At 27.4% G+C, this 14,654-nt stretch overlaps 1 protein-coding gene across 2 annotated transcripts in view; it reads left to right on the forward strand.

Moving 5' to 3' along the window:
* The window catches only part of LOC132917930 (neural cell adhesion molecule 1-like), a 158,608-nt gene that overhangs the window by 70,218 nt on the left and 73,736 nt on the right, over positions 1-14,654 (forward strand). The gene's annotated exons all lie outside the window — the stretch shown is intronic.

Consider the following 14,654-nt stretch of genomic DNA (forward strand, 5'->3'; position numbering starts at 1 on the left):
ATTCCATTGGTTTGACCCGGAGGGATATAAACTACCCTCTTCAAAACGTCGAACTTTCACCCACTAAAAAGTGAAGTGAAACTTGCCCACAATACTGTCTTTAATGAATGTGTCCCGCTTGTGTTCATTTATTTTTTTTACTTTAAAAGTCCAAAAAATAATATTATTTGTCGTATACATATTTATAATGCTTTTCAAATCTTTGAAGATGAGTCAACTGTCAAATTTGTGGTGTAGTTTGACCTAATATTAAGATAATAATGAAATATTATGTATTATAATAAATTATCTTATGATTATTATATTATAGTAATTATTCTATTATATAATATGGTTTATAATTTTATATTATTTACACACATACGTAATCATTTAACTTCATATTTCTTCACTCATGACATAAAATAAGTTAATTAGATTTTTCCCGGGACCCGTTACATGCTACAAGTTTATTTACAGTCCATCAACTAGATCAATGGTTTTAATAAATTATTGGCTCCCAATAAGGTGCACTTGATATTTCAACGAGAAAGTAATAATAAATAATTAAAAACTGATTGGAACAAGAAGAATTATATTTGATTTCTATCTATATTTAATAAAACATTTGAATTTATTATACCCTACTTTTATTTTGTTTCTATGCGGAATAATTTATGAAAAAAAAAAAAACAAAACACAGGGTTAATTAATAAATAAAGTATTAATTTACATAAATATTATTTACATTTATTTTCCAGTTGTTGAAACACAAACAAATTACCCAATTACATAACATATTAAAAAAAGATGGATTTTTAATTATATTTTAGTACAATGAAGACACGTGCTGGCGGTGACCGGTGTAGTATGATATATATAATATATATATATATGTAAAGAAGAACGGTATGTGTGATTTGAAACAAGCCGGGGACTAGATCGATAACTGCTTTCACATCGCAAAACGTGTAACTAATAATAATGTTCGCTAAAAGTGATCTGGAACTATATTGTGGCTTAGAACTGTGGGTATATGAACACCGGGAATTGTAAAATCTCAGAGGGTAAATCCTCACTGCCAGCTGTGTTATGTATACTCGCACACTATATATACAGTCATTCAAATTTGTACACGAATAGAATTTCCTAGTAGTTACAAGCGAGTTTCCTACATTATACGTATCAAATTCTAATGGTTATTTCGTGTCTTTTATTTTTGTCATGTTATCAAATGATAAACTTAAAAAGAAACGCATGATAAGCACATTATATAAATTATAAATGTTTACATAGTACTCGGATTTTAATTTAGTATGTATAATGTATTTATAACCATATATTATGTATCTGTTATATGTATATATGTTATTGTATAATTAATATTATATTATGATATACATGGAAATATGATAATTCTGGAAATTATATTTTCTAGCCATAGTAAACATTTACTGAATACATTTTCGAGTTAGATATTATTCATATTTACAGAAGTATAACGTATTATTTCAAATGATGTTATACAATTTTTTTTTTTGTTTTAATTAAAACCAATGATAGCTTTGATAGTCAATTTTTATCATGGCTATTAATATTTGAATTCATCTCAATTTTTTTTTTTTATAGTGGTTTAAATATACAAATAATGATTACCTACTCATAATTTTTTGAAAGTAAATTTTAAAAACCCTAGTTATTACCATTAAAATTATTATTTTTCTAATATAATTTACACTGCATCAACGAAATGTAAACTGAGTTATTTTCACCAATTACTATATCCCTATATAGTCACATGAACTGTAAATTACATATTTATAATATTATAGGAATAATGCCTAAGTAGGTATTTAAATCATTCAATTTTCAAACATATAAGTATTATAATAAATTAATAACACTTCACAGGTATACATACTTTGATTATATAATATGTATCATTACCTGCAATTTAATTCTCTGCTTCTGGACCTAATCTTTCTGCAATACGATGGCTTATTTTTAGTTCTTTTATATTTTATTAAAATATTCTGCATTCGTCAAATTTAATATGTGATTGATTTTGGCACTGCAGAAGGGTCGTTTTTTTGCCATCAAGAAACCGTGTGATAGTCTGGTATGTCCTATTATGGTCCGATTTAATATGTTTTTCATGCGAGATTTTGGTATACTGAGCTCTGTTAATCTATTTTTTTTACATAACTAAAAGTTAGTTTAACTCTGATATTTGACTGTTTTACATATTTTTTCTCGAGTTAAAGATGATTTTTTTTTATCATTGGCGTACTATGAGGAATATTTACGAACCGCATGTAAGGGAAATTCGTTTATCGCCATTAGAGTAAGAATAATTTATTTCAATGCGTCTACTAATTATGTTTATTACTGATGTTAACCAAATAATGTATATCAACATTTAGATTCTCAGTTCAAATGTTGATTCGTTATTAGTAATAGTAAATTGATAAATAATATCATAGTGTGAAATTGTACAGTATTTGATTTCCCATTGTTTTAGATGGTTGTTGAATTAGCTAAATACGTACGTTGTTGGACATAACAATTACATAACAATATAACATAATATATGCTAGTGTATACTGCAATTTGTTTACTATATAAATATATAATATATATGTATATATATATACACACATTAGCCCATATTCATATTATGTGATGATAATTAGTCATTATTAATAATAACTATAGTCAGTATAAAGCAAAGGCTGTTTTGCTTTTAGACAATAGCGCAATTATTATTATTCTCAATGTAATATACATAATAATAGATATCTGATAAATCATATGAAAGCTCAATAACTAAGTAGTCGGTAAAATGATAATTGTTTATAACTTTAGATGATTATAGGTATAGAAATAAGTGTGACAAGTTATGATCAAGACCAGTGGCATATAAGATATTAAGTTGAAGCGCTGGAAATCAAACTTTTCAAATTGTTTGATTGTTGCAACCTTCCTTAAAATTTTATTTTGGCCAGTTAGAGTAACCAAATTACTTAATTTAAAATTCTACCTCAAAATAAAGGTCTAATAACACAATAATTCTATGGGCCCGGGAATTTGATACAATGTTTTTTTTTCGGCGTTTTAAAACGTATTAGCTTTTAGGTTCTTAAATAAAAAATGTGCTTTAGGTGATATTATAATGTTATATCAATATAATTTTAATTTCACGTTTATGACAAATTAGACAACTTTTTACTTTACTGAAGTTTTTAAATGTTTATCATTTTTTTTTTTAATTTAAAAAAATTACTAGCTTCAGTTGAATAAGGTTATAAGCCAACATTTTTTTTTAAATCAAATAAAAGTTTGATAATATTTACAAATAATGGATTAAGATATAATTTACAATATATTCTAATTAAATTGGAGTTTGTTGATAAGGTTACATTTAGTGATGAATTTGATGATATTTGTGGTTTTATCTTCGTCGAGGATTTCTTTGATGTTGTGTGGAAGGTTGAAAGTTCTTCGAGTTGGTTCATAGATAATGGAATTTTTCGAGAATGTGTTTTATGATATTATCATTTATTTTTTTTATGTTTTACTGTTTTAAATTTCTTTTATAGAATTAAGTAAGTAATATCTTTTATTAACAATAGTTGTTATGAGTTTTATGATTTATCAATAATAACCACAATATTTATGATAATATCCAGGTCAGATAGAGAAAACTATAGAGCAAATATAAAGAATCAAGTTGTGCGTATAATACAATGTAACTACTAACTTAGTACACTATTTGCTAGATTGGTTTTTGTTCAATCGACATTCGTTTTGAATTCCTTGAGTGAAGAGTATATGATCACTTGACGCACAGAAAGTTATTAAAGTAATTTAATAATATAACAGGTATACTGATTATTATTATTACTCGTAATTTTAACATGTATAAGTATAACTGTAGATATGAACAAATAACAAATATATGTTTGTACGTATTATAATATAATTTACTATAAATCATAACATACCTAATTGCTTTAAAGAAATTTATTGGTGACACATATTTTATTATATTCTTTAATATTGTAACAGACTAACATTATATTGCCAGTCCTCAAATTTTATTTTTATTTTACGTTAAAATTGATTTTTTCCCATGCACGATTTATTGCATAGGTTTAGGTAGGGTATGATTTATTATAGTAATCATTGTTATAGACCAATAAAATGAATGAGGCGTTTAAAATTATGACGTCGGGTTTTCTTCACATATGTTCAATCGACCATAGTCGTTCATATGCTGCTGTTTTTGTCGAACTACCTATAATTTTATTTTTTATTGTTTGCGCAAACTTTCAGATAATGTAATTGTGTACATATCAAATATTATTTTAAAGTTTTTAGTAGAATAGTCAATCTGACCAAACTATATTACAATATAATAATTATATACCAATAATAGTTATCTGTAGCATCTGCCAATTTTTTTTCCTAGTTTGGACATACTTTGGACTTATATTAGTCGGTAAATTTATTATTTTTTAAAGTAGTGTTAATAATTAAATTATTTAGCTTATTATTAAAAATACATAAATATATGTATAAAATCCTATTAGATACTCTATGGGGTGATACATTTATCACTTATAATTAACAATAGCTTACGTACGATTTTAATTAACAAATCATACATTTACATTTTTTATAGATAATAATATTATACATTATAAATTATAATACGATGTTTCTACTGCAGTCACTTGTTATATTTTGTATATGTTTGAAATTCAATACGGGCTGGTATTAGTTTAAAAAATAAACAAAATGTGTAGGCTGAAACTCAACTAATTTTTTTTTTATTGTTTCGTTGTAGTTATGGGTTGTTGACTTATAGTAATATCTGGCTGCTATTGTATGTAAAAAAGCTCATAATATTAAGTTACTTAAAAAAAAAAAATCGATTTCTCGTTGTATGGCCATGGCCAAGGATTGTGTTATATTCGTAATGGTACACTCATAAGAGTTATATATATTGGTTTTTTTTATTTTAAATATTAACAATGTATTTTACTAATAACTTACTTTGTTGTAAAATGTTAACTTTAACCAAATGATAAGAACCTATAAGGATTCTTATTCTTCCGTGCATATTAAAATATTTGAATAGAATATTCATACTTTATCAAATGAATTTTTAAGCTATTTATTGGTACTATATGAACGTATAGTTCTCAAGCAGTACATTTAAATTATCCATATGTGTATTGAACAATAACGTTTATTTCAAGAGAACAAATTACGTCCTTCAGTAGAATTTAACATGTTTTATACTGTTACTGGAACTTATGGCTGTATATAAGGTGTACAGATTTGTACTTTTTTTACAACTTATTTATAGCTAAGCTACAAAAAATATATGGTTTTCAATTTATGGTTTCAACATCTTTAATATATTATATTTATAAAATTTGACCTTTTTAAAATAATAATGGTTTCAAATGTCAGCTTTCACTAAAACGTTTCGAAATTATCACGGGGACATTTAATAAAATATTAATATGTGTAGTACATTTATGTTTCGTCATAATTTGATATTTACAGAATAGTTTAATATTAAGAAAAACCTATTATTTTTTTTTCTCTATAAGTTATGATTTTTTTTTATCCCGGATAAACCTGATATTACCTAATATTTAAAATACTAATATTATTGTATACTTTTTTTTTAATAGGTAACCAATAAACATATAAAATCAAATTGTTGTATTTTAATTGGTAATACTAATTTTACATACATTATCCATGATATAGAATTCGGGTTGCATATATTTTGTATTTTCGAATAGAAATTTTGAAATGAAATAATAATATCTGTACTGTGTACACGTATTGTATTGCTATGAAATAAAATTTCGAAAGAACGGATTATTAATAAAATACCATATTTTCGAATATTGGATATATTATCCTTACAAATGATTTGGAAATTCAGAATTGTCAAATCTGGACCGCAGGATATGTTAAACTCGTGGTTTTTCGGTAAAACTAGCAGCTGTGAAATGCAATTTTAAAAAAAACAAAACACGAAACCGATTATATTACAGTTATCTGCAGACGTTCATACTCTCTTTGCATACAGAAAAATATTTTTTTAGCAACTCAAAATGTGTATATCTATATTCTATCTATATTCTTATACAAAGAAATATGGAAACGCCATAATAGATTAAATCTGTACATTTATAATGTATGTTTGAATTGAATAAATAATATCAATTCGATTTACAATGAAAAAATGGTTAATTGAATAATTTAAGTAATATCAATATTAAATTAACAGATTTTATATTAAGATAAATTGTATAGATAATATTATTATTATTTCTATGGTATTGAAGTATAATGTTATTATAGTTGTTGTGCATAGTTACGAACAATATATAAGACAAAAAGATATTGTTGTATTATTAAAAACGTAAATGTGTATAATAGACAAAAACGAATATCTTAAAAAAGTAATGCAATTTCTGAATTTTCATTATTCTCGTACCAAACGAGTACTCATAATATTTTACAAAATAATTTTATTAGAAAAAATTTATTGAAAGAACGTATTTTTTCTTTAAATACTTCAATCACACAAAGACGTCTTTATAACGAAACATTTCCAGGCGTATTTATATTCAAGTCATGTACAATATATAAAATAAATTACACGTTACAACAAATAATTATTTAAATCGACACAATAAAAGGGACTGGAATGTTTAAATGATCAAATAAAAATTATATATCTACTTCCGACGATTTACGAATAGAATTGATGTCTACATCTTTTATCGATTTGAAATTCAAACAAAAATAACTAGGGAAATCACTTTACCATATAATAGGTTTCAAATGTACCTCGACATTTAGTAGGTGACTGTAATGGATGACGTTTTAAATTCGAGTTAAATGTTAATTAATTGCATGCGATGATCTGTCAGCCTTAATTTTCTAAATATATTATATTACATATTTCTATTCTATTAGTAATTTATTTCTCTGTCCGTAATACTGTAGTTTGAATTATTTTTAACAAAAAAAAAAAAAAAATGTATATATTATAGTAATTAATGATTACCATAATACTTCTAAATTTTATTAACATATAAGTCAATACCGACTTATGAATAATATTTTATGAAATACAATAAAATGATTAAATTTGTTTAATTAAATATTTAATTTTGTTAAACCTAATTAATTAAAATTGAAAATTCCATAAATGTTGAAATACCAAACAATTTAATATTAATTTTGATATTTTTTAATTGTGGTCAGTACTATTTATGGTGATCATTAAATTACATTTTCAAACAATATAAATCGAAGATAAACTAAAACAAGCATATTATTATTTTAAAAGTTTATGCTTTTTGAATATAAATGTTTCATAAAAAGATCAAGTCTATGGAGTTATTTATTAGAAAGAAAAAAAAAATTAAATTAATTTTTCGTGTATAAAAAATACCTTTTTTCCAATTATTTAAAAAAAAAACTATTTACCTCCCAAAGTACTAACTAGATCTGATTTTATATCAGACTCCATCCTTAAAGTTGAAGATTAAATCGTTTTTACTACACGAAATTCGGGACAAAAAATAACTAATCGTTAACTGAAATTATTTTTATAATTATTTTAATGATTCTTTTAAACGTGTGATATAAGCTTAATAAACTAGGACGTAACTAGCAGGTAATCTGTCTATCTATTGTTTATTAAATAAATTACACAGTGTTATTTATTAAACATAGCATTTTACGATGCATTAAGATTATTAAGATTAAGGGTGGTTTTGCACTTGTGCAGAAAAATGTTTATTAAAAATAATTAATTATATGGATAATACGGTATACGGCTTACAATAAATAAAAAAATGGTCTCGGGAAGTGAAATAAACCGGCAGCCCAAGTTAGTTTTCCGGATATATAATTTTTCATTTTTTTTTTTTTTTTAATATGATATATCTAATAATCATACGATGATAATATTCGTTGTAGAACATCCTTTCTACAATGAATGACTCCGTTAGAATAATAAAATACTTTATCTGAAAACGAATTTTTTAGAATTATATACTCTATGACTACAGTCTTCTTATTTAATATACCGATCACCTAAAGTATACAAACTATAGTTTTGTCCTTTTTTTGTCACTGTCAGTATTCGTCGATGACTGTTAGTACCCGCTGATACCTGTTAGTATTTATTATCTACCGCACGAAACCTGTCAGCACTTGTTGATGTCTATCAATGTAATTAATTGGAGTGAACCAAATATTCCTAGTATAATAATCAATATAGTATATACCTTTAGTATAAAATAATAGTTAATTAATAATAATTTAAATGTACCTAAGTAAATTATCAATATTAATATTACTTATTCAATGAAATATTTAGAATGCATTTATTTTTACCATTAGGTTAAGTGCAAGAAAGCACGAATTAGTTAAGACTATAGTAGCAGTATTAAATATTCGAAAGGTTAATTATAGCTATTATTCAATTATTTTTATTTACATTCTGGATTAAGAAATATAATGAGAAAATTTAATCAGAGAAAAAAATTATGAGCTGACGTTCACGTGATCAGAGAAAATATCCATCGATATTACTCTACAAATGAAAATGCATAAGTAATAATTCAATTGTAGTAAGTTAACTAGATGTTTTAAAAGTATATTGTTTGAAATTTATTATTGTATTGATATAAAAATTCTTTTAGAATATAACAAAAGGATAAAATACATGGTGTATCAGTCTTCACGTAGGTTCCGTGTAATATATATATATATATATATATATTAAATCAAACCAATATATGTTACACTCGATGTCTCTTTATAGTGCATTATAGTGTCGTACATATATATATATATATAGTTTCCAAGAATGTCGTATATTTTATTATGTATTAATAAACTAATAGAATAACTAACAAATAGCACACCGTACTCTGTGTACATGTATTTTGTAGGTACACGCCACATAAACACATTTATATTTTCTCCCCTAATAATGTACCTATTATCTATGTACTGCAATATCTGTTTCGGCTTGTCGTGCCTTAGCTGTACGATTGAAATTTATCGGGATCTTTGGGACGGATCACGCCGTGGACGGACAGATATATTTCGTTTAAAACGTTTCAAAATTGAATTAGTCCATTACCCTCCGCGTGCAGTACACCGAGGCCCGCCCCGATCTCTCCTCCCGACCGACTATATAAACCAACCGCCTGAATTTATTGGCTACTCTTTGTTTTTAAATATTTTATAACCACTCTTTCCGATAACCCGACTCCTTGACTGGTGCGCGCGTGTGCCGAGTCATTTTTTATTTTATTTTATTTTATTTTTTTTAATTATCTCTAAAAGCCTTTTACACCACATTGGATTATAGAACGCACCTAACCGTGTCCGGCCGAAAAGGACGTCTGTCGGTCGTACAGGTCACGCGCGCTTAGGTATAATATTGTCGCGCCTTTCCACGCACACACACACACACACACACACACACATACACCGGTGGCGAGTCTTTGAATTATTCAACTGGCCGCACAAGCAGGACGTGTGTTGATTATTCGCGGCGCCAGTCCGACAAATCCGGTACGTACCTGCTGCAGATAACAGCGACCTACCGCGGGGGCGACAGGACTTCCGAAAGTGTATCCCGCACGCGCTGTCACCGCTAAGGCGCTGCTAAACAGGCCGTCGTACCGAAATGAATTTGGTTTAATAGACTTTGTTTTTTATTTTTGTTTTTATACCTTTCCCGTGTATTGCGGTATGTGTAAAGATACATATTATAGTACGGGGAAAAAAGTGAGTAAACGGAGTTTGATTTACCATTATAAATTACGGCCTACGGCTACGACTTATGTGTATGTGTGTGTGTGTGTGTACAGATTCGAGTGAGTGTGTGTCTGTTCTATTTTCACTTTATTGGTTTTTTTCTCCCTCTACTTTTCCTACTTTGTACCACGACTACGCACACATCTCTTGGAATCAATTTAAAAGGTCCAAAGGTATTAAGTCTGGTCGGCGACCGCCCGCGGACCCGTTCCACGCCTCTCTCCTTCACTGGGCACGTCCGCCGCCCTTTTTGCAAACGCAAAACCTATAATATATAAAAGCTCTTCGCCGACAATGTGTGTGTGTGAAAACAATGACTGTCGCATGCTTTTTATCAACCAAAAACTTCATTTGACCGTGGCTGCCAATCCTGCAGTGACCGCCGACTGTGTTCACTATGGAGTCCAAACGATAAATGTGTAATTCTTCAGATTTATGAATTCTATACAAGTGTACCAGTTAGGTAAATTACGACGATTTAATTAAATAGCATTTATATCAGAATAATAATTGTAAAAAGACTATGACCAAATGTTAAATTAGAATAAAAACATCTTACAATGATAAAATCTATAAAGTCATAAAGTGTAAGAATCCACTCTCCTCAAACTCGCATATATTTTATTGTAACGATGTATAAGAAAAAAAAAACAAACAAAAAATAAATAAAAAAATAAGTGGTACTGCTCTGAGGTAAATTAAACAACACCATTATTGGTTTGCTATAAATTTGAATTTAATGATCTATCGTTGTAAAGCAATTCTGAGTGGTGCAGACCAACCGTCTGTTACCCTTTATCACAAACTATATTTCATGATATGTTTTTTTTTTATATATATAGCAATAATTAAAGTAATTTATTTTACTTTTAATACTACGGTAGATTAATATAATTTTTTTCAAAAATGTTGCGTTTATTATAATTCATATTGCATTCATTTATTGTATGTATTATTATAATTATTAATATATACACTTTAAATATTTTATCGAGTAATATAACTCAAAACATGTCTGTAAATACTGTAAAATAGTAAAAAAATATTCATATCTTAAAGAGATAATATTTTAAAATAAATCAAAAATACCATTATGTTTAGTAAAGTTCATAATAGTATAATATACTTAAAAGTTGAAGTTGCCACAAATAATGTTTTTAAATTATAACAAAATAATTAACACGATTATTTTATCATTTAAATAAGTAATTCTGTCTAAATTTGAATTTTAAATATCTATGAACAGTATTGCCTATATACATTTATTATATTTTATAGTTTCTGTACAAATCACATATGAAGAATCTTGTTATACAATTTTAGTTTTGACGAAACTTTATTAAATTTTTAAGAACAAAATGGTTAGCAATTGTTTGCGATTTTATCAGAATTCTAACTACGAATACATATAAAAAAAATGTATCAATGTATTAAAATATTTTTATACAGATGTATAGATATAACTATATAACCTATGTGAAGTATTGTATAACATTTTCAAGAATTTTGGAAAAAAACTAAAAAAATTAAAAATTTCTCAAGCCTATAAATAGATAGATCAAAGAGAGTTAAAATATTTTGAAAATCTTATCATATCACGAAAATGATAATGTAAACTTTTGGTGAAAATGTAAAGTATCTACGTTAATTTGTTTTTGAATAATACAAAAAAAAACAAAATCAATTTTGTCAAAAATTGGATTAGCGTAATAACTTCCGTTTTTCCTTAATTTTTTTTCTCATTTTTGTCGTTTACAAAAAAGTACTGAACATTTTTAATTTTAACCCTGTCGAAAGTAAAAAACTAGATTCAACTTTAAACCAACTTTAAAATTGATAATTGAAGCATTCTAACTACTATTTTTTGTGTACATAGGTATACACAAAAAAAGCATACATTATTGTAAAAACGTATATTCGTCGTCTCGCTTAGAATCTAAAAATATTCAGTCAAGTATATACAGACTGTAAACAAAGTAAAATGACTAAAATTCTCCAATGAATGCTATAAAAATATAAATTCTATACATTTTTTTATGAAATATTATAATAATGTAGAAATAGCGACTGATCATTGATGTTTAAACGGGATGCCAATCCGGCATTCAGCGGAATAAACAGTAAATTGACGGAAATCTTGTGAAAAGAAAGTTATGAAATGTGAAGAAAAAAAATTGGACGAAGAAATTTATCGATTAAAAAATGGAAAACCATAAACTACGAGTAACGAGCATCGTATACCATAAGTACGACATAGAATACATGTAGAACATATTATGACATACATATTTATATACAAGGAATCCAATATCTATATAAATACATATTACATGTAGGGGACTCACCGTATTTCCAGATTCTCCATAAGGGTAACAAAGGAAAATGGACCCAACTTATATAAATTCAGAGAAATATATCAAGAATGCTAACCCCATCCTTTTTTTAAACATCGAATTTATCAAATTATGATTTTTAGTGACATTAATAAAAATTTTTATTCATCATAATCAGAATTTAAACGAATAGTTTTTGAGTTGTTTAACTTTGTGAACTAAGGCTAATATAGGTCCACGATAATGGGGTTGAAAGATAATATGGTGGCTTTGGCGATTTTATCGATTAAATTAAATGTATTCCAGTATAATAAACACTTGAGTCCACATTTCATATAATATATTATATTTTTGTAAAACCATGTTTAAGGACTATTTATTACGGTATATATATATAATATATATATACTGTATAGTATAAATACATTTAAACAATTCAGAAACTACTTGTCCGAATTCTGATTCGTTTTCAAAAAAAAAAAATCATGTACTTAAAAACGTACAGCAAAAAAAGGTTAGTTATCATTTGAAAAAAAAAATGAACCGCCACCAAAGGTATAAAAATTTAAATAATTGAGGACAGTATGGTCTTTTAGTATATTTTAATATTCTAAAAATTAGATTTTGAATAAATTCGTTTCAAAGGGAAAAAAAAATGGAGAGGCCGGCGCACGTATATAACTAGCGACTGTTTATATGTTATTATTATAATACCGCCGAAGAGTGAAGACAGCCGCCGCAGGGACGTCGCATATACACGGCGGTTTCACATATAAATTCTGGCGAAACGCACGCGATGCGAAACATCTTGATGAATACGATTAAACGCCGCTAACATTATTTAGAACGTGTGCTCGTGTAGCGGTGGTGTCCGCCCCGCTTCCGTATATTGTACGCGCACGCAAGGGCATAATAATTTCTAATTAGTCCTCTAAAATTATACACGCTACAATGATAATATATTCTATCCGTCAATTACAGCACACACATATATACGTATATATGTATATTATACGGTCGGGTTTATCGTATATTTGTGTTTATTGATTTGTTCAAGCGCCGGACGAACGACAAAAACAGGAAAAATAGTAATGCGATTATTGGTACTCGATGAAAAATAATTTGCATACTCTAATTAAAAAAAAAAAAAATCCCAAGCTCTTAACATATAATACATATAGTACGCCTACCTATATTATAAAAATATATTTTGTTAAGTATACATCGAATTAAATGCATTTACGACTTAATACCTACGGGTATACCTTTATGTACCGATATTACTATATCTGGGCGTCTAGCCAGTTGAAAATCGTATTTTTTATCAACAATTATTTTGATATTTTTTTCATTAATTTTTCATAGAAATGTTATCAAACTCTAATTAACTAGAACGGTAATACCCAAATAATTTTCATTATTATTATTAGTTATTTTAAGTCACGGCATACCTTTTAGATAAACATTATGTGTATTTGTCAAAAATAAGTATTTTCGGGTTTATTAAAAAACATATTTTATCACGTTTTCGCGGCATACTTCTTTGGGAAAAACTGAGTTATACAAAACTGGACAAGACCACTGTGACATAAATACATCTGTTCCTCGAACATTTATATTACCACCTACATGTAGCTTAAATGTATATTGTATAATTCGGTTTTGACAAATATATTGTAGTTTTATAATTTACAGAAATGGAAACTGTAAATTAATTATTTTCTGTTACTATACACCTAAACCAGGATTTAAACCGTTGGGGGTTCGGACGTTTAGAATGGCGCAGGATAGTATTCTCTTCTAAAAAATATATGATTATTTTATAACGGTGGATTTTCCTGTTCGTTTAATATTTATCAAAAAATGATTAAACGAGCATCATCGTCTTATTATATTACGTAATAATGTAGCGTGTCTACTTCCGTCTCATCGAGTCGCGGATTCAAAATGATCGTCTAATTGTAATTGAAAATAGTTTGTTCATTTAATTAACACAAGTTAGTCGTGTAAAGCGTACAAAAGTGTGAGACGTGCCGCGGACTCAACGGCCGACGGCTCTGGTACATCTGAATATATACTGTGCTGAAAGTTTCCTTATAAGTGACTATCCTGATTATCTTCTCCTACACCCGAAGTCCATAAATCAGCCACGGTTTTGCATCGCCGTCGCGCCCTCCGAAAGTTGTTGTTGTCGACCACCGCCCATAGTTGTAATCTGTACCCGCAGCATCGTAGCAGTCGAGGTTTACTGTTATAATATATAAATATGTCGATTGATCGAAGCCGGTTTACATTCATTGTTATATTTCATATTGTTTGTGATACAACAATATTTGGCAAGACTTCGGGTGTCTACTTATTGTAAGACATATCTTTCGAGTTCCGAGAATCGCGAGCTCGTTATAATGAAAACTCCTTGTAAACACTCTCAAGTCTACATCACGTATGTATACCGAAATCATT

This window comes from Rhopalosiphum padi, chromosome 1 (genome assembly GCF_020882245.1).
Source record: "Rhopalosiphum padi isolate XX-2018 chromosome 1, ASM2088224v1, whole genome shotgun sequence".
NCBI lineage: Eukaryota > Metazoa > Arthropoda > Insecta > Hemiptera > Aphididae > Rhopalosiphum > Rhopalosiphum padi.